This window comes from Ictidomys tridecemlineatus, chromosome 7, assembly GCF_052094955.1.
Source record: "Ictidomys tridecemlineatus isolate mIctTri1 chromosome 7, mIctTri1.hap1, whole genome shotgun sequence".
Classification (NCBI taxonomy): Eukaryota; Metazoa; Chordata; class Mammalia; order Rodentia; family Sciuridae; genus Ictidomys; species Ictidomys tridecemlineatus.
The window spans coordinates 119,189,094-119,211,682 of record NC_135483.1 but is presented as its reverse complement, the minus strand read 5'-3'; the positions used below and the strand labels follow the sequence as shown (position 1 = coordinate 119,211,682).

The window sequence follows — 22,589 nt, the reverse complement described above, 5'->3', positions numbered from 1 at the left end:
CACAGCCAGTGGATCAGTCCTCATTGCTTGGCATTGGAGAGCTGTGGGTTATTCATTTACTGAAGGGCTTTCCCTGCTGCCCAGATAATGTGGGCCTGGAGGAAAAGCCTCTTACCCTTTGTTAAGCCTGTTCTCCAGTAATCTACTCACTCTCTCTGAGGGGCCAGGGCCAGACTCCTGCCCTCATCTCCAATCTGTGTTTACAGTAGCTCATTCCTATGGCCAATTTCAGGCACCTTGACTGGTTGAATTTTTCTTTCCTATTCCTTTGAATGATAAAAGCATAAATACCTCTATAGCCTCTGACTCATGGTCTAGACTATGGGAATCTGAAATGGGACCGTAATTATCATCTATTGAGTCCACATTGTGGTACTTTACAATCTATAAGATATATGATTCTGGTCTTATTATACAGATTAGGAAACTGAGGCATACAGAGAAAATTAATATATATCTGGTAAAGGAGAAACCTGGATTCCCAGGTCATTTGGACATCAGAGCCTGTGCTTTACTACTATCTCACGCAGTCTCTAATAATGCACACATTGTAAACCACGGGATCAATAGCTTTATCTGCAATAGCATGAGTCTAATTTGCATTTGTTTAGTTGTTTATTATTTATTTACTACTATTGCTTTTGGGACACAGCAGAACCTAGCTGCCTGATTAAGAATTTCAGACTGCTTCCCAATTGCCCAGGGTGTGAATGCCAAAGGTCTGAATTCTATTTGAATGCCCGAGTGCCTCTTTTTCTATAATTTGTAGCCAGAGTCTATCTTTAATTAGAATGTCCCTAGGATTTTATGAGAAGAGGAAAATGTACTGGTGAGATTACAGATCAATAGCTTTTCCACAGGACAGATACAGAGCAAGCAATAGTTCAGAGATTAGAAATTGCAATCCAGGCATGAAGGCACCTTGGAAAAACACATTTTTTATTGCATCCCCCCTTGGGATCAGTGAGTGTCACTGAAGCCAATAAGTTAAAACTTAATATGTGAAGCTTAATGAGCAAAGCAGCATATTAAGGGAGGAAAACTAGAAGCATTTCTTGACCTGGTAATTTGGAAGGAGAGTAGGTGAAGTGTGTAAATTAGAGAAAATTCAAAGGTGAGTCATTTTGGAAATGTATAGTAGACATATATCACACTAACTGCATCTCAGAATTGTGGATCCCACTCATGAAATCCATTAAAGTACAGCTTCCTCACATTTTTACTTGCATCATTATTTGCTTGATTTTGTCATATGTGGTCTATGTTTATTTAAAACTTCAAATGAATTAAAATGATTCTTTTGCTGAAGTTTTAATGATGTTCCCTTGAGGTGGTAAGAGGCACTTTGGTGGTAAGTGTCCCAGGGCTGGGAATTATGATATTATAGAAATGAAACCCACGTGCTACCTTCTTTCATTTGTAATTTAGACGGAACAGCTGGATATAGTGTTTCAGAGCTTAAGGCAAAAAAAGACAGGAAATTCAGTGTTCTAATAGCCTGGACTGAAAGGAAAAGTGAAAGAGTAGTGACCAGTCACCTTTAACCTTCTTGCCTAAATCTATTCCTGTCATTTCAGGAAAAGAATTCTGAAAGGAATTTCATACCGCCCAAGTCTTAGGATCTTATGTCTAGAAGTTTATTTATCCAACAAATATTTAGTAAGGCTCTATCATGTGCCAGGTTCTGGGCTATACCACGGGCATTCAGTGGTGAAGCCACTTGGGCCGTTGTCCTCAAGAAAATGACATTTTCTTGTGAGCTAGACTGACAATCAAGAAATAAGTGTGACATTCCAGTCAGAATGGAAGTAATCAAGAATACAAATAATAATTAATGTTGGAGAGGATGTGGGGAAAAGGAACAATTTTACACTATTGATGGGACTGTAAATTAGTACAACCACATTGGAAATCAGTATGGAGGGTTCTCAAAAGACCAGATATGGAACCACCATATGACCCAGCTATACCATTCCTTGGTATTTACCCAAAAAATTAAAGTCATCATAATAGAATGATGCGCACACACCCATGTTTATAAAAGCACAGTCCATGATAGTTAAACTGTGGAACCAACCTAGGTGTCCATCAATGAATGACTGATAAAGAAAATGTTATATATTACACAATGGAGTTTTATTCAGCCATCTGAGAAATAAAATTATGTCATCTGCAGGACAATGGATGGAACTAGAAACTATATGTTAAGAGAAATAAGTCAAACTCAAAATGGCAAGGGTGGTATGTTTTCTCTTGTATGGATAAACTAGAGAGGAAAAAGGAGAAGAAAGGTGAGGAGGAGGGATCTCATGAAAATCAAAGGGAAGATGGGTAAAGAAAAAGAACCAGGAGGAGGGAGAGGGAGAGAGAAAGGGAAGTGCTGGGGAGGAATACTGACCAAATTATATTGCTATATTTTGTGTGTCTACAAATATGTAACAACAAATCCCATTAATATGTACCACCATCATGCACCAATAGAAAAAGGTGAGAAGAAATAAGTGTGGTATTATGTCAGTTTATGCTAAGTACAATTTAAAAAGAAGCAGGATAAAGGGAGATATATTTCTAGGGAAGAGATGTTCTCTTATTCAGAGTGATTAGGAGGACTCTCTGAGATCATTCTGCTGTATTTGAACAAAGAATTGGTCTGTACTAAAACTCAGTGGAGTAAAAAATAGCTAGTACAATGGACTTGTAAGTCTATATCACAGGGAGATTAAGAGAGAAAGATCACCAGAATTCCTTTTGAAATCCATAATGCCTTTGCTGTACTATTGAATTAATATTTAGGAAAGGACCTTAGGTTCCACAGATATTGCCAGAAAGTTCCCACATCCTGGGCTTGAAAATGCAGAGTTCTATAGCCCTGCTAAAAATAGGAATCTGTGACAGTAAGGACCAATGAACACCCCCAGTTTGGATGCTGACTTAGTTTATATTTTACCTGGTTTCTTCCCAATGACAATAGAAACAAGCAAGGCAATTATCCAACTCTAGGCAAAGACAAATCGAGATGCTTGGACTACGCAATGCACAGTAGTCATTCTTTTTGACAGGTTGTCATGGTGTGTTAAATAAAATTTCTAATCTAATATCTGAGGGTGAGAAATAACATGACGTACAAACTTCAGCAAGAACAGAACTGGCTATTTGGGGAAGTTTTACCTTCAAGACAAAAATCACTTGTTTACTTAAGCAAGCCATTATCCATCTGCCTTTGTATGCTCAAATCTTCAGTCTATTTAGGACTTTTGCCTTGGTTAGAAATCATTTGTTTATAAGAAACAACCCATTCAAATAGTCTTAAGAAAATCTGGAGAAATTTTTTAGGAAGATACAAAGCAATAGCCTAGAACCCAAGGGAAGAAAGCCAGTTTGGCTCACAGGATATTGGAACTTTAGAAACTCAGAAGAAAGGGGAATCCTTTCTCTAACTTTCTGCAGTCTTGTGACATCTTGTCTTTGCCTTTGTTGCTCATCTGCTCTTTTGTGTCTCTCTGAAGGATGTGTTTCTAGGTTTCTTTGAGCATACAGCTGCTTTACTTTCTTGTTCATTCTTAAAAAGAGACTGAATAGAACTAACCCTACCTAATGAATAAATATGTGTAAAAAGCAGGTTATAAATAGACATCCATAGTGTAATTCTATTCTATAAACAAATTTAATATGTGTATGTATGCTTAGCTCTAAGAAATGCACTGAAGTGTGTTTTTTTTCTTTTGTAGTTATCTCTAAATGGCGGGATTATGGGTAAATTTATTTATTTATTTTTGTGTTTACTGTGTATGTACTTTTCTAAATTAGCATGGAAATTGTTACTTTTTTTAACTGTGAAAAAGTTATTGGATAAAAAGTTAAGATGAAACAGATATAGGATATCTAAGTGGTCCCGAGTCATACCTAAGAATGTAGCCATTAGTTATGTGCCAGATCAAAGGTTCAGGAGGGAGGATGTAAAGAAAAAGATGACCAAGTATACTGGGAAAGAGAGCAGGAAATATTGCACAGGCTTTTTATTTCTAAGCTTATTTAATGGTTTTCAAGAAAACACCCTCTGATAGTTGTCAGTACCATGGTAGGAACAAAATTTGTAAACACTGATACCACACTTACCAGACCACTGGATCTTCTCTCTTTTTTTTTTTTTTTCCTTCTTGGTTTACTCATGCAACTGTGAAATACGTTGTCTCAGACTGTCAGTCCTAGAGTATCCTGTGTGTTGTAGGGTTGACGGCACAGTGAGAGCCAAGTGTTAAAGTTGAAGCTCTGCATTACATCTATTCCCTGACTTGCCCCTTTGGAAGACATCAGAGTGGAGCCTGTCAGTTCCTCTCCCTGGTACAAGACACCACCTGAAAAAACTGGTTCTTAGAGCCTTTCCGGACTCCTATCATTACCCTGACCAAGTTCACACTGCTTGGCACAGCAGAGAAAGCCCTAATGCCTGGCTGACGTCTACTCCCCATCTCATTCCTTGCCACCCTCCCCTTTTCATGTGCACTGCAGTCACACTAAATCGCCAGTAGCTCTCTTAATACACATGGCATTTCACACCTCCTTGCACTGGTACTTGCTGTTCCTTCCTTTGGGAATGTTCTTCTCCTCCTTTGTCCCCTTGGAAGCCTTTCTTCTGCTCAGATGTCACATGTTTGGGGGAGATTTCCTTGAAATCTTAAAGAAAACTTTCTTCTGGTGTACCTTTCTGCCTTACAACACCCCTGACTTTGCTTCCTTTACAAAGTTGCATAGTAATTTGTTTATGCACATCTATTCTGCTAGGGAAGAGGCAAGGACCACAGTACAAGAACTATCTTCTTGGGGGCAAGAACCATATTGCCATTTTTGGATTCTCAATTTTTTTTTAGCTCACAGATGCTCAGTAAATATTTCTTAAATATTTAATACATAAATAATTCCAACTTGGACGCCTGCAAATATTGTGTATTGGAAGGTACAGGGGATTATAAAGTCAAAGGGGAAAGAAGATAAATGATAATAGAGTCTTATAGACATTATCTCCTTTAATCTCAATAGCTCCATGGGATTTTTATTATCTATTCATTTTCCATGTAAGGAACTGTAACTCAGAGAAGCTAAAAATCTTGCTTAAAGCCATGCTTTCTGAAAGTAGCAGAACTAGGATTTGAACCTGGTGATAAGCCTATGCTCCTTTAATGATAGAAACCGTGTGAATCTCAACCTTTGTGTGCTGTTAATGAGCTTTGTGACCTAAAGCAGTTCATTTAGCCAATTAAGGTCAGGTTTCCCATCTATGTAGCAAAGTAAACTCAAAGGAAGTAGTTCTCACACCCTGGTTGCACATTAGTGTCACTTGCCAAACCTTTATAAAATACTCATGGGCAGCTCCCAAGCCAAGATATTCTACTATCATTTGTGTAGGGTGGAACTTGGAGATTAATATATATTTTTAAATCTCCAGGGGATCCTAATGTGCAGCCAGAATTAAGAAGCAATGCTTTAGCTCACTATTTCTCAAACCTTAACATGCATATATAACTCATCTAAAGACCTGGTTAAATGAAGATTTCAATTCAGTAAATTTGCAGTGGGGCTCTAGTTACTGCATTGCTAACAGGCTTTCAGGTGGGGGTGCCACTGGTAATCTTCACATTGTACTTGGAATGTCCAGTCTTGAGGGGAGCAGACTGCAGCCTAAATGATCAGATCTAAATTACTTAAACAAAGTATTTATTGATACATCACCTCCTCTCCTTACACAAATGGTGCTTCCTTTGATTTCTTTTTTGTTTGTTTGTTTCAGTCTCTATGAACCTGTAGTCTTTGGCCCTAAGTGGCCCTATTCATCATCATCTTTATTGTTAGGAGTGCCTAGCAGTTACAGTTCTTCTGATAAATTCCCAGGGGTTAGGAAGCAAGGTAGAAGACCCAACTAGGAGCACAGCTGGAAAAGGATCTTAGGCAGGCAATCAGGGCAGCAGGTAATACCAACCCAAACACTCAGGAATCCAAAGTGGACCCCAATGGAAAGTGTGGGAACTCTGGTTTTTGTTCAGTACTCAAGTGCCTGGCTGGTTGAATCTACAGGCTAGTTCAGTAAGGGGTGGGTTATGGGGGTAAATGCAGGTGAGGCAATGGATGAGGAAACTGTTAAATAAAATTGAGTCAGAGGCTTAGGATGATCCACAATTGCTTTCCATGAGGTTAAGCTGTCAACAATCATCAACCAACAGATATGCAGTTATTCACTGTCTCTCCTACCTACAAGTCCTGGGCTGTTATTGTGTTGTGTGTGAGGGATGAATGAGTTCTGTAAATGTTTGTAAATCAGAAGAGAAACCTTGTTTGTAAAAGTTCTACTGCTATCAGATCCAGTTCCCAGAAAACCTCCCGGCACCACATCACATCAAAGACATTTGAGCAATTTATAGACTGACAACTGTGATGCTTTGGTTGAACAATCTACTGGGACTCCATATCTACACTGCTACATGAATATGGATATAGTACATAGAATGTTTGGTATTCATATTACCAATGAGAGGAAGATTTGCCCCTTTACGAGGAAACACACAGAGAAAAATCTAAGTAAACTAGACATTAGGGAGAATTTTCTTTCCCCAAATTTGAGGAGCCACTGGTGTATTCACTTAGAATGGAACTTCAAGAGCTGATTTTTTTTGTAAATTTCAAAGTTTTCTTTTAGGTTTAAATTCTGCTTAGTGTGGAGGCAGTGCAGGACTTGGATGACCTCCTGGAACCGTCTTCCAAATTTGGTTCTGTGTTTATGGATTGGAAAACCCACCACCTTCACTGCCTGGGTATCCTAGACACTGACTGTTTTTCACAGATTTGGTAGCAGGAACACCCAACCTCTTTGTTTAACCACTTGAAAAGGAGGATTAAGGGAAAAAAAAAATCAGAGACTAGCTACAACTAGATGGAATGGAACTTGTTTTGTGAAGCAGAGCCTCTCATTTTGGCTGTATTCCTCATGAAAACTGAGGTCAAAGCTTCATTTGCTTCATTCAAATCCAGTACCACTAGGACCCTGTGGCAGAATGCCACATCACCCCTTGCTTGGGCCATGTTTGGGCACAATCTTATTGGTGAGGTCTTGCTTTATTCCAAGGAACAAACAGGGTAAAATTCCTGATCTTCCTTTGTGTCACCAGTAACCTGACCTGCAGGCTTGTACCTGAATCCTGAAACCTTGGGGTTCACTGCTCAAATATAATACTTGGGAAAAGAAGAAAAGGAGTAAAGAGACTCTTCTTAACCTTTGCAAATGTCACGCACTATTTATATAACATTTACCACTTTTATTTTTCACAGCCCAGGATTTTGTGAGGAGAAAGGGGCAGGCACCTTCAACTAAACCACATTCCTACAGGTTTTAAATTACAGACTCTCCTTTCTGCCTAAGCTCATTGTATGGACATCATTCCTCAGGGGCTGATTGTCTCATAAACAACTTGAGTTCTGTTTCTTGGATAATTGACAAAACTAGTTTTCTAATAGCTTCAGGAGACAAACATTTTCCCTCAAAATTAAATGAATCAACTGTCCTAAAAGACAAGTCACTATCTGTTGGTTGGAAGCTTTGGAATTCTTTTCGTCTGGTCATAAAAAAAAAAAATGCACCCAATTTTCATTTTCAAATCCAATCTTATTACATAATATTGTTCTTTTTCAAAGACTGGACTTAATCTAAGGTTTCTTCTGTTTTGCTTGTGTAATCACTTGAGGCCTAAACCTAACTGAATGAGTTGTCATATGAAGGCTAAATATTTCATAAATGCTAGGAGGAAGCCGTGGAGTTTCATTTTGATAACCATCCTAACTGCAGGTAGATAAAAAAAAAAAAAAAGAAGCAAATACAAGTTAATGCCATTGAAGGATAAAGGGAACATGTACCTCCAGGAAATGTGACAGACAAGTATATAACTGTTGTGCTCCCATTGAAAGCACGTGTTTCAACTGTAATGCAGTTTTCATATATTTGATCCTTCAATAAAAATAGAGATTTGGAGGTCATGAGCTTCTAAGTAGCTTAAGTGTTTAAGTGTTTTAGAAGAACACACTCCATTTTGTTTTAAAATGGGTGCCACAACTAAAGTCAGAGGTTGTCTGCTGGCAGTGTCTCGGGTACCTTGACCCAGAAGTGTTTGTTTGGCTCTCACTATGTTTAAAAGTGAATTGGTTGCCATATTTTAAAATGATGTGTTTCAAATAAAGATAAAGATTCTCTCAGAAAATGGGTAGGTTCTAAAAGGGATTGGTTCACATTCCCTTTTGGTCTTGATGCGCTGGGACTGGGTGGGTCTATAGTGGCTGAGGACCACTTTGTTCATCTCTGTTGCCTCCCTGATCCCTGTAGGCTGTTGGCTCCTGTAGCACCTTGTGGCATGGTGGCCTATAGGTATCTCCTAAGACGTTGTAAATCTCTCCCTTTAATTCTTTGGTGGAGACATTATTTATCTTTTTCTTCTTGTGTAAGCTTTGCAGCTTAGATGAAGGAGCCCTGAATTAAGGGTCAGGGACTAGTACCTAGTGATAACTGCTTTTGTCTAACGGAATGAATTCAGAGTCGTTAATCTTTCAGAGTCTTCTTCTTTATCTGTATCTTCTTCTTTAATCTTTTTATGAGGGGTTCACTGATTCATTGATTCATTCAACTAAGATTCAAGACACACTTACCCTGATCCACAGATTTGAGTATGCACCAAAGGACTCAATTTAAGAATGACACAAACCAATCTGTAGACATGTCCTCAGTTGATGTTCCACATCTTTTGTAGGAAGAGTGACTTTGAAGGCCTTTAGATGGTTTCCCATAGCCTCTGCCTCTCCTAATCAATCACAGTCTCCATTACTTGCCTGACCTGTCAGTCATGGAAGTTCACCAATGGTTCTACACCTCTGCAGCTCTCTCCTGCTCTAATATCCTGTGGGTTTTCCCTCTCTTCCAACACTTGCCTCTTTCTCTACCTTGTCTCTTTCTTTTGTTCTCCTTCTGCCTCCATCTCCCCCAGCCTAAGGCTTGCCAGGGGCTTGGCTTTTAAAGTCGGCTGTTTCTGGCGAGAGTATTCTGGCTTCGTCCCTTTGCTGCTTTTCATCCTCACCTTGACAATAAGGACACCATTCTCAGTTTTACTCGGTGGCTTGGTTTACTGTTCACAGCAGTTCCCTCCCTTCTCTGCAGCAGCTGTTCTCATTCTTCTAACCGGTTTTTAAAAGGCTTGAATTCAGAAATACAGTCGCTGTGAGCCTCTTCAGAGATTCATCCATAACTGTCAGAGCCTTTTCATTCCCTGTCTTTTGTATAGGTTTCTTTTATGAGCACAGTAATTTGCATTTGTCTTTAATTCTTAATTTGTCTTTGCATTTACTGTGGATGTAACATGCAGCTGAATTTGCATTTTCTTTTCACTTCCATTCTCATGGACTGGGGCTGTCTGAGGTGTAAACTATGGAGAGATTCAGGAGTATGTTTGCTGAGCCGTAAACTTGGCTGCACTGGCTTGATTTTATTTTCTCCTCCCATTACTCTGGTTGTCTTATTATATTCAGATGCTCTAACTAGAATCAAACACAGCCTATACTTTCCAATCCATTGGTTCTGTATTCCCATTAACCGAATATTAGATCTTTAGCAGTTATGTTCACTTATCCAGAGAAGCCCCATATAAGAAGCTATTGTTAGATTCTGGGGTATAGAAAGCTTAGGATTTATTTTTTGCCTGCCACCAACCACTTGGGCGCATATCATATAACGCTCCAGTCCTCAGTTTCTTTATCTGTAAATAACTTTTCTGGCTATTTCACTGTCCTTCTGAGGTGCAAACAGTAGGATAGGGATGGATTCATTCTGCACCAATATAAAATTCGGTGCACTAAAGAGCCTGGCAGTACTGTCCTGTAGCACTCTGTTCACCTTCTCCTTGGCTGTTGGTGGAGATTTGGTTCCATGGAGTTTCACCAACAATGACCACTGTGTTTCAAATCATATCAAAGTTTCCCATTAGCAAGGCAAAAAAAGGCCAGGCTAATATCCACCCACAGCCTCCCACTAGGGGCTTCTCTTTAGTGCTGTGAAATAACATTTAAACAGAAGGTTAATGCCTTACACTGAACCTAGAGTCCTGATGTTCCTATGAAAAGCATTAGATCTAATTACTCTTCCTAGAATGGTAGAAACTAGAAGTGGCCCTATATATTCTAACATTCAATTACAAGGCTGTTCTTGAGAAATAGATTTTTTTAAACTGCATTGTAGAATGTTGAGAAAATTGTTAGTTGTTTCCATCCTCATTCTGTAGCAATATGTAATTTTTAGCCTCTCTGAGAGGGAGGAGTATTTCAAGTCAGTGTGAACTAACTGTAGGAGAGCTCTCAACAAAGTCCGGTGGCCTCCTCTCGGTTTCCATTCATTAGAGCTCTATCTCCAGAGGGGCCTTCGAGGCAGTACTGAGGCTTGGAGATTTCCAGTAAAATCTATTTGGTCTGAGCAAAAAGGCCAGTCCCTTAAACCATGAGCTTCCCTCTCCCTCCTCAATGAAAAGCGACCTTTCTAGATTTGGAACTAGGCCCTGAGATATGGAATTTTTAATGGATTTAACTCAATCAGAGGGTTGGTTTGACAGTTCAGAGACCAGGGCATTTTTTCCCCCTTGCTATGTATTCATTCTCCTCTAATTCTTGTCACCCTTTACCACTTGAGAAACTCTTCTTTTTGGGTTTAGGGAGAGGGCAGAGCTCAGAACACTTTGCAGAGATCTCTACTTTAGATGGTTCAAATGTGGATAAAAAGGACAAACTAAGCCCATTACTCTTGAGACACACATTTCCATACTTGGAAGCCAGAAAATAAAGGAAATCAGGACTCAAGCTAAGGAGTCAGAAAAGATAGAGAGGATATAATATGCCTGAAAAAAAAAAAGAAAACAAAAGCAAAACACAGTAATGTTTGATAAACTAAAGAAAATGTTTGTTTGTTTCCCGTGAAATTTTAGAGTGAAATGGTTGGGTGCAGAGGGTTGTGTTTTATTTTGTAACTTATGAACAATATTTCATTGTAGTGAGAAGGTTCTCTGTTGCGATCTTTTTAAGTGCCAAAGATACTTTTTTTTTTTAGTTTCCCAGATCTTTTTGCCACTGTTAACTATGAATCAGAGCTTAGGATTTATTGTCCTATTTACCCCTGCCTGGGTACATGAAATGCAAATTTTGTATCAACTTATTTCTCTGGAAGCAGTTGCCCAACTTCTGTGGATGGGAGGACAGGGCATTTGTTCTTTTAAAACTTGATGGGCTTCAACGGGGCAACTATATAGATTCTCTTCTGACCTGATCTCTCGCCTAGGGGAGGGGCTTTTCTTTCCAGATTGCTGACTGACTTCCTTCCTGTGATGCTGGAAAGCCTTGTTCAAAGATCTCAAAGCCTGGCTGCATCTCTTTCCTAATGAAGCACCCTTAGCTCTAAGCTGGGGGAGAAGGTCCATCTGGCTTCTGCCATATGTGTGTATGCTGTCAAACCAGTAAACACGGCAGAGTTTGCTGACAGTGAGGAGTTTCAGTTAGTCAGTCATAAATTAGAGATGAGATATGCAGTGTTCCTGCTGCTGCGAGCTTCCACACTCCAGAAAGGAATCTCCACTTACCTACCCTGGAGAAGGCAGTGTGGAGCAAGGAGCCAGGGGGTGCTACACAGAGTCAAGCACACACTCTTCAGAGAGTGCAGTATGTACAGGATTAAGGAACCAAGTCATTTCCTAGGCACCTGATTTGTATCTGTTTGCTTGTGCAGTTGGTACATTGGCTCTTCTGTTTCAACACATACATATCTAGTCAATTATGCTTTTTCTACTTGGGGTGGGTGTTGGGGAACATCTCTGTGAAGAGTCTTTAAAAATATTCCTGTGCTGGGTGAACATATGTGTATTTTCCTCCTCAAATGTGCTTTTTTTTTCTTTTTTCCTTGTCTGATAATCAGGTAGGGAGACAATAATTAAATTTTAATGCATCTGTCTTTTTAAAGAGAAAAGTGCTTTCTGACTCTTAATGGCAAATTTCATTATTATGATCTTAATGCTTTTAGACTAAAGAGGAGTTTACATTTAGACTGCAAGAGGCATAGCTAAACTATTCCTCTAAGACATCTTTGTTTCATTTATAGGCTTGTGTTGAGGTGTGTTTTAATGTATTACTTTTAAAACAGACTGTGATACATTAGGTTATTTAAATATCTTAAACCAGAATCGCTTCAGATAATATTGCTGTCTGCATTTGAAGTTATTACCACAGGAGGGTCACAATTTTTAAGACAGATTCATTTTTACCATAAATACTCCTTTCATCCAATAGGTCATGTGACTACCATCCCCACCCCCACCCATCTTCAAATTCTTTTGCTCTAAGAAAGAGTAAGATATTAAGATACTTTAAATAAAACAAGAAACGGGAAACTATGATGATCTATTCATTTCATTTGATGAGTTCAGAAAAGAAGAGGTCCTAATCTCATCAGTGTTTTGTTTCTTTGAGGTTGGAATTTAGGCAGGAGAAAAAAAGGTGCTGATAGATGGGAAGAGAAGAGTTCAGTTTCTAGTTCATAAAAAAGCACTAACTGGGGAAAGGGTAGTGGTTTAAGGGTGGGGGCATGTTGTCCTAGTCCCAGAGATAAATACTATGGGCAAATTCCCTCTTTGTTTCCTAGTATGAGAAGGAATGACATGCATTTACAAAAATGTTTTCTTTGCACATGAGGCTGATTTTAGCCATGTATTCAATAACATCAAAATTTGATATGTTGCCATAGTGAATTAAACAGCATTCTCTCAAAATTCATGTCCACCTGAGTCTCAAAATGTCCTTGTTTGGAAATTGGATGTAATTAGTTGAGGATCAAGGTGATATGTTGGATGGGCCCAAAGTCCAATGATTAAAACCCTTATAAGAAAAGGAAAGGACACAGAGGCACAGAGAAGAATGCCATCAGAAGACACAGACAGAGATTGTGAGGACCTGTCTACAAACTAAGGAAGGTGAAAGATTGTGGTACCTGCCAGGAGTTAGGAGAGGATTGGGGCCAGATTTTTTCTTAGAGTCTCCAGAAAGAATCTATACCATTCATGGAATCACATCATGATTTTGGACTGCTGGCTTCCAGAACTGTGAGAAAATAAATTTCTGTTATCTTAAGCCACCAAGTTTGTGGTATTTTGTTATGGCAGCTCTAGAAAGGAATGTTGTTGCTTAACAATTTCATTCTAATAGTTAATAACCATAGCTTTAGGTGCTTTACCACGCCGAACACAATTATTTTACTGTTATTAGATATTCAAACCACTATTGAAATGAGATTTATAAAAACTTCCTATAAAAGGGGTTTTTCAAGGGGGATCCAGGTGCTTCTGGGTTTTCCATGGCTAAGATGGGATCCACCATGTTCCCCAGTGATGCAGTTCTCCAGTTCCTCTGTGTCAGTCCTGATCTCTTCATCAGTCCCAAAGAAAGAGTATCATGGAACTAATGGGTATGGTTTTGATCTCCATGTTGCCATATTCCCATACTCTGCATCAAGGTGGAGGTGATGTAGACAATCTAAGGAGAGTTATTCTATAGATCAGAGAGCTTGGGGGACATCTGATTGACACCTCCATGTTAGAAGATATGATATGAAGGTAAATCATCTGGCTGCATCTCCCAGAGTAGCACTTCTAGGTGAAAGCGTCCAATAGTCACTAATTCCTGGCTGTGGTTTGAGATTTCTTCAGCTTGGTCCATGTAGATACCAAGTTCTATGATCAGAAACAAAAAGGCAATTTGTATTTCCAAAGACAAAGATTTAGAATCAATTTCCCTCCAATCCAAGAAAATTTGTCTTCTATCTATCTGGCTTCCTGGTTATATGATCTGTTACTTCTAGGACCTTCTTAATTTAGAGCTGGCTTGGAAGTGTTTAGAAGGAGGACCTCCTTAGCACCTCGTAAAATCCAACTGGAATACTCATCTGTTTGGGATAGTTTAGGTGCACTCTCTCCAGAGGAGAGTAGTCTTTGAAGGAATATGGATCCCTGTTTTGGTAAATAAAATTGCAATCAATCTAGTTGCTCAAGGGCAAATCTGGAAATCATCCTTGACTCTTTATTCTCTCTCATCTCTCATATCCAATCAATCACCATGCCCCTCCCTGCCCATTAAGGGATTTTATTTGTATGTTTATTTTACATTCCTAGAAAAAGAATCCCAGGATTTTCCTCCTTCGTGTTTTCGTCTTGCTTCTTCACAGTCCATGATGCCAGTTTAAATTGTCAATATAATGAAACCAAACAGATGGGATGGGAGCAGATTATTCTGCCATTTTTCTAGGTCTTTGAGCTGCACATGAAATCTGGGGCTGATCACTCCACACTTGTTCAACCTGCCTGTGAGGTTCACAACAATTTTCCAAGCTCTGTGATCATCAACGATTTCAAATTCGCCAATGTAACTGTGCTTCATCACCACAGCTAGAAACCAGATGATGATTTTGGAGCACAACGTAATAAAGACTTGACATTTGCTTGTCTTCTCGGCATTGTTGTTGCTCTTGAGAACACCAACCAAGACACTCACTCACACTATTATGGAGGCATGGAAAGATGTGGAAAGAGTTTGATTCCTCCTTTTTCAATATTTATTCATCCCTCCATCTCTCTCTATCCCTTCTGTCAACACCCTATTTCAACCTGCCAACATCTGTTGCATTGAACACACCTGTCAAAGCCTCTACCCCTTTCCAGATTGTCACTCAGTAAGTTTGGGGCAGACCTTAGGCATGCATATTCTATTAAAATTCCCTAGATGATTCTGGAGCACAATTTGACTTTTCATTCTTTCTAAGTGTGTAAAGCAACTATTAGGAAATGAAAGAGAATAGTAGAAACTCATATGGGTCTATATGTTAAGTTGGAGGAGACAAAAGGAGAAAAAGAATTGTCTACCACTTCTGCTCACCCATTAAGGCTCTGCCTTTGTACCTAGGCATGTTTCCCTATTCCTAAGTATCCATCCAAGAATTGACTCCTTTTTTCATTGTCTAATCCAGAAGAGTGACCTCACTGTGGCTCTGTTAGAGGGCTCATAAGGCACTGGCAGACCAAGTTAGGAAAGATCTGGGCTTGCTAGAATATTGTAGGACTCTTCCAATTATGAACAGGGAGACCACTTTTGAATTTCAGGTCATAGGAAAGTTTTCCTTCCAGCTGTCTTGCTGAGGTTGGCTCCTGTCAATTTTCAAGAAAGGGGACTTTGCACTTGCTGTGGTGTCACTAAGTGTTCCACTTTATGTAACACAGGCTTCAGAACATTGCTCTTAAATATATGTTAGGGTTGGGCTATTTAAAGCTCAAGACTTATGCTGCTCAGACATGAAGCACAACACTCTAACATAGCTTTAAGTTATGCAAATGGCTTCTTCTCAGTTGCTGCAAGAAGCTTTGTTTGGTGATACTGGCATGGGGCCAAACAGGTAGCGTGATATGAGTAGGCAGCCCTCCTACTCCTTCTCAAGTGGAAGGCTTCCGCCAGTGCTGTTCTCAAATGTGCAAACAGGGCAGAAGCAAGCCTGAAGAAAGACATGTTTGGAAGGTAGCATGATTTTGTTAAGTTCAGCCAGAGCCTAACTAAAAGGTGGAAGAGCTAAGCTTCAATCTTGGCTATGGCTTAGGGGAGGTGATGTCTATTCTCCATTCTGCCTCTTGATCCAAGAGGAGAGCTGAACTGGATCTTCTGTTTCAAACGTAAGATTTTACTTTGTAAAGACCCTAATATTGGCAAGTATGCATAAATAACATGCATCAGTAGACATTACATATCTATATTCTAAAGTTGATGGTGCCCTTTCTCCTTTAGAGATTCAATCTGATTAATTTGGAACCTAGTCACTGCCAAGGCATGGAAAGTCCAGGGTTCTCCATGATTTCTGTAATTTCCCAGGCTCATCACCTTGTCTGTTTCACCACTCCCATCTCTCTGGGTGAAAACTCAGCCTAGTTATTACAAAAATCCACAAACTCCAACATTTTATAAGATTAAGTGGAAGTTTTTCAAATCTGGGAAGGAAGAATGCAGGGAAGAACCACACCCTAAGTTCTATGGCCTCTTGCAACTTCCTGGCTCCAGTTTTCTTGCTCCATGTGTGCTCCCTCCTTCTCTGTCTTTTCACACTCTCTACCTTCCCTAACCCCAGATCACCCTGTTATGCAGAATGAATTGGCTCCTGGGGGCAGTGGAGGCAGGTGGGGCTCAGCCTCTATCTCCAAACTTGCAAGCCCACCCACAAGCCCCTTATTGCTAATGCAATTCACTCTTCTTAGAAAATAGGTTTGGATATAGATAGTTTTCTCTCCCTTGCTGCATATTTGATATCTTACCATGTGCTCAGGTGTATCATGCATATGGATACAATGGATACTGTGGAAATTTTAGAATGTACAGGTGGGTTCTCCTGCAGGCAAGCTGTGTGATGTTATTAGCCTTGAGCTATATAAAACCACCAAGATTTTAAAGTTTGGATCTGCACTATTTTGAGGCAAAAAAGAAAGTGATGTTGAGGAAGAGTGTGAGAAGAATCGGAGTGTTTATGTATAGATGTGCAACTTCCAAAGTAAAAGGTGAAAAATATATAAACTATCCTATGAATATTAATAAGAATACTTGGCAAAGCACTCTGAGTTCTCAGAAGACGCTACATAAGCACAAACTTTACCTCATTAATCCTAACAGCATCCTTGTGAGAAGAGAGCCAAAGAAGGCTTTCCATTTTAAAGAAGAGGAAATGGAGAAAGGCGGAGACATAACTTGTTCCTAAAGTCATCATTATCTCTGTTGCAAAGGATCTGCAAAGCCCTCCGTTAGAAAGTCGCCTCTCCCTAGCCAGCCTCCTGCTTCATGAGTCTTCTTTACTGCTAGATGCTGCTCACCATTTCACCTGTCAGTCTCATCCAGCCAATCAGATGAGAGCTTCCTGAGGGTAGAGCCTGGGCCCTCTATCTCTTTGACTTCTCTTTCTCTCACTGCAGCCATCCAACAGAAATTAGGACTTAATAAATATTCAATAAATGATTGTTCATTGATGGGCAGTGAATGTTGTGTGGAAATGACAATGGTTGAACTAGCTTTATTTCCCCTTCCAGTCCTTTAATTTTTTTTAGTTATTTTTCTCTTTTCATACTATGTTTGTAAAAAATTATAAGTAACATGAATGCTTTACTTTTGTAAAATAAATAAATAAATAAAACATTGTAGACTTTCTTCTATCGCTCTCCTCCTAGACTTAATCACTGCTTTATGAACGGATTAGGGAGAGCTTTTACTAATATAGTCATATAGTAATATTTTCTTTCCCATCCTCCTGCCTTGGTCTTCTAATGACTGGGGCTATAGTCACATATCACTACATCTGGCTAATGATAAATTTTTACAAATACTACATGTATATAGTGAAAAACTCAAAAGATGTTTTTAAATACATTCTGTGAAAAATAATTTATCACTATGCTTTTCCCCAGGGCCACCTGGTTTGACTCTGCAGAGGTAATTGCCATTCACAGTCCCCTGTGTGTCCTTTTAGAGATGTCCTATGTTTCTATGAGTATAGATGTGCATATTATTTTTATTCTAAATTGTAATATAGAGATTTCTCTGTACTCTTTTTTTTAAACGCGGAGAGAGAAGCGCGCGCGAGAGAGAATTTTTTAATATTTATTTTTCAGTTTTCAGTGGACACAACATCTTTATTTTTTTATTTTTATGTGGTGCTGAGAATTGAACCCAGCGCCCCGTGCATGCCAGGCAAGCACATTACCATTTGAGCCACATCCTCAGCCCCTCTCTGAATTCTTTTTATTAGACATTTTAAAATGACATAGCTTGGGGATTGTTCCAGGTCTGTATTTATGATTGACTCATTTACAGAAGTCCTGTATGGCCATATCATTGTTTACTTTCCTACTAATGGAGGAGAGTATTTTGTTGTTTCAAGCAATGTTCTAATAATTTTCTACTTATATCACATTTCATATGCGGTAGGATATCTATAGAATAAATTCCTAGGAGAATTATTGGCTCAAATAATTTTTGCATTTAAAATTTTCATGGACATTGCTATATTGCTATCCATATAAACAAGTTGTCCCAACGTACACTCCCAATCACAATGTAAGAGAGAGAGTGATATTTCATTAATTTTTTTTGTGGTTCTGGAGATTAAACCCAGGGCCTCATGTATGTTTGGCAAATACTCTACCCCTGAACTACATCTCCAGCGTAGCTAGAACATGAAACATTTTAGGAAAGCTATATGTATGAGATGAAAGCATGGGGGAAGGTGTATGAATTAGATTGCAGCACAGTAGCATATCCCAGTGTAGTGGCTGATGGCCAAGGTTCATCCATAGAGTTAACCATGTGTTTGGCCCTGTTGTGAGCTCTTATATTCAACATCTCAAAACAATTCTGAGATTTCTGTGTGATTTTATTGAAAGGACTTTAAATTGGCACCTTGTTTAATAGTTAATGTAGCTATTAAAAAAGAACAAACATTTATTGAATATCTCCTGCAGGTCAGAAACAGAGATAAACACTATGCTGTATCAGTTAATCCTAGGAAGTAAGCATTATTTTCCTCTGTTTTTTTCTTTTGATGAGGAAACTGAAATTCATGTTAAGTAACTTGCCCAAGATATACCATGAAATTAAAGAAGGCCTCTGGAGCTCTTTCTTGTATGCCACATTGGCTTCCTATGTTGTTTGTGTGATTTGGAAGATTAAGGAAGTCCTCAGTCAACTGAAACTGCATTTTTCTGAGGAAGAAGGTTATAAGTCCAGCGGTATTACAGCATGAAAAATGTCTGAATATCTATATTTGAGCTTGTCAGTAGAAACACAAATCACCTGGTAACCAAGGGATGTTTTCTGCTGTGAAAATCTCAACAATTTTGCAGCTCTCTCCGACATGGGGAAGGTCATAGAGACAGTTATGTCGTCACAGATGATGACCTGCTCAAGAAGGAGTGGATTTTAATCTCGGCATTATTTTAAGATTTGGCTACCTGAGGAAAGGGAACATAAGGGAGTGGAACATATTATTTTCACATTAAGATTCAAGGTAAGCTGAGACACTAACACTGGCCAAAATTCATACCCTGTGGTTACTGCTATGTTGAAATCCTGTGGAAAGGGGAGTTTCACTTCCAGACACAGATTGACCACCAACAGTTCAAGAAGACCTATGCAGTCATCTGTTGGTCTTCCCCTCCACCCCCCCAAAAAACCCCAAAACTGTCATGTACTTTTACAGGAAGCCAAGGATGGCACTGTGTGTCTCTTATGGACTTGAGTTCAGAAGATGGTGCCGGCTCTGAAAGTACCTTCTTTTTTTAATTTTTTTTTAATATTTATTTTTTAGCTGTAGTTGGACACAGTACCTTTGTTTTATTTATTTATTTTTATGTGGTGCTGAGGATTGAACCTAGGGCCTTGCACGCACTAGGCGAGCGCTCTACCACTGAGCCACAACATCAGCCCTGAAAGTACCTTCTTAATAGGGGTATATTGCACACTGCCCCTGATGAACAGCTCTGATACAACTAATTGGCTTAGTTACAACAATTACTTACTATATTCTTGCCAGTCTGTGAATATCTCCATGATGAGTCACTGGGAGATACATGGGATGTAAATTCCTGTCTTTATGTACTGCATACCGAGGCGTTGCCAGTCTCTTTGGGCAGATAAAAACAAAGACACATGAAAAGTTACGAGAAATTCCTCCAACAAATATTTGTTCAGACGGTTTTGTAAAAGGCACTGAGCTAGATTTTCAGACTACAATGAAAAAGAAAAGAGATCTGGTCCTTGCTTTTCTTATTTACACGTAGATGGTGGCGACAGGCTATCAAACAGTTAACACTAGGTGAGAGTAAGTGCTGGAGATAATTTAGGCTACATTAGGTTGGCTTGGTGGAAGAAAGTGCTAAATACAATGTGAATATGGAAGTCAAGAGTGAGCATGTTCTTCCTTCTGGGTGGAAGGAATCTTCTAGAAGGCAAGTGTGGAAGTCCTAAGTTCTATTGACCAAATATTTCAGTCTTTTGTCCTTCTGGTTCCTATAGGATCATGTTCCCACCCTTTGAACTCAAGCTTGACCCTATAACTTGTTTTGAAAAACACAAATAACATTGATATGCATCTCTTCTTGCTGGAAACCTTGAGGCACTTTAGAGTAACCATACCTTGGCTTTCCACTGTTGGGCTGATCCTCATGGACACATATGTTGAGAGGAAGTCTCTGCCAAGTCATTGTTCCCAGAGGACGATAATGAACTGACTTCCTAGCATTTAGAAGATTTACGCTGTTGTGTTTTTGACTCACTGATATTTTGGAGACTTTGTGCTTTTAAAGTCCATTCTGACTCATGAGTTGGGTCTACCATCCACTTAATTTATTTTTAAGGGCTAAGAACAAATTCATAGAAAGCTACAGGTAAGAGTCTTATTATTTTAGAGCTTCTGATTTAGTTGTGGGGAAGTTAGGAGATGAAACTAGACACAGAGCAAATAAAAACATAATTAGAAAGACTTTATGATAACTCTGATCCAGGTATTGAGATAAGAGAGTACCTTTTTAATACGGACTACTTACAGAGGGTGGTCAAATGGCCTCTCTGAGAAGATGATATTTGTAGCTGAAACCTTGTGAGTGATTATGGATCAACCAGATCAAAACCCAGCAGAGTGTTACTGAGAAAGGAAATAGTAAAATCCCTGAGGTCAAGAAAGCTTGACTTGTGTGAGGAATAAAAAGAGAACAACGTGGCCCAAATAAGATTCCTCTTAGGAGATGAATGTGGTTACAATTGAGGTATCAGAGAGGTAGAGACTGATGTTCAAGCCTACAGTACAAAACTTGAATTTTATTTTATTTAAATATTTTTTAAAAATTTATCTTTATTTTAGTTTTTTATGTGGTGCTGAGAATCGAATCCAGTGCCCCATGCCTGCTAGGCGAGCGCGCTACCACTTGAGCCACATCCCCAGCCCCTTTTTTAAATGTTTTAAGCAGGGGAGTCATATGATGTTATTTATATTTTAAAAAGATCACTGTGTGATCTTTACAGAAGAAGGTCAAGAGTGAATTGAGAAAGACCACTTAGGAGACAACTGCAACATTCTGCAAAGAAATTTTGGTGGCTTGGTTTAGTGTAGAAGCAGTGGAAATGGAGAAAATGGGACATATTTGAGACGTATTTTGCTGATGGATTGAATGTGTCTGGATTTTTGGCCTGAGTTAAGTGGACAGTGTCATTCACTGAGAAAGAGGATAGGAGTAGAATTAGGAGGGAGATTGGGAGGTAAATGAAGAATTCTGTTTAGATAAATTTAATATTCACAGTAGATACCAAAGATAACAAGACTGTCTGAGACTCTAAATAGATGTTAAGCTGAAATAAAACAAGGAGTCATCAGCAAATAGATGACACTTGAAGCCATGAAAGTGGCTGATATCTGGGGAATGTGTGCAGATAGGAGAAGGAGAGTCCAGGACTCAGCCCCTGGGAACTCCAAAATTTGGAGGCTGAGGAGAAGAGAAGTTATGACAGAGGACTGGGAATGAGTGACTAATGAGATAAGAAAAACAATAGAAGAGTGCAGTGTTGGAATCAAGAGAAGGAGCATTGAGAAGGGAGGAATGGTTAGACATGCTGAACAGTATGGAAAGCAGGATGGGATTAGAAGATGGATGTTTTCATTGACTTGGCACAGAAGAGATTGTTGGTGAACTGAAAAGAACAAATTAGTGGATCTAGAAGCTAAATTGCAAAGGGTGGAAGAAGGAATGAATGTGAAGTGGAAAAATATCAGAAGCTATGTGTATAGAAGTTGCAAAAGCAAAGAAAAGCAATAGACTGATGGATAGATGGTAGGCGGATGGGTCCTTTGTAAGGATAAAAGTTTCTAAAGTATGTCATATGGTCATAAGGATGATTCAGGGAAAAGAGAATGAAGTGGGAGGAAGGGAGGGAGAAGGAAGAAAATGAGAAGGAGAAAAAGAGGAGGAGGAAGAAAGGGAAGATCTTTAAGTGCAAAGTACTTGAAAGCCATGGAATTAAGAGCATCAGCAGAAAAGAAGGCATTGGCTTTGATCTTGATGAGTGGTTAGAAGTTGTGAGGGCAGAAAGGACATTATTAGTAAAGGTGCATATGATAGTTAAGATGGTGTCTTGGTGCAAAAAGTAGAATGGACTAAAGCCATGATTTATTAAAGATATATTAAAACTCAAGAGTGAAAATACTTGATGAAATTGGAGAGTTGAAAGGGAAGTTTGCTCCATGCAGAAGTGCCTCCTACCACTGATCAATAGATGCCCGTCTAGGCTCTCTTCAAAGGGGATGATGGATTGCAGAGATCCTGGTATCTGAATCGGCTATTGAATTCATAAATTAGGCCATGAAAATCAGGATAAATTTTAGAGTAGAATGGAACTTCATAAAAGAGTACTTTAAGCAGCTTCACCAGGAGGAAACATTGAAGACTGGAGCAGGGAGGTCCTGGAAGCCA

At 39.2% G+C, this 22,589-nt stretch overlaps 1 pseudogene; it reads right to left on the bottom strand.

Moving 5' to 3' along the window:
* Positions 1-14,218: 14,218 nt before the first annotated feature.
* LOC106144718 (small ribosomal subunit protein uS8 pseudogene) lies at positions 14,219-14,986 on the bottom strand (annotated as a pseudogene).
* Between the last annotated feature and the right edge of the window lie 7,603 nt (positions 14,987-22,589).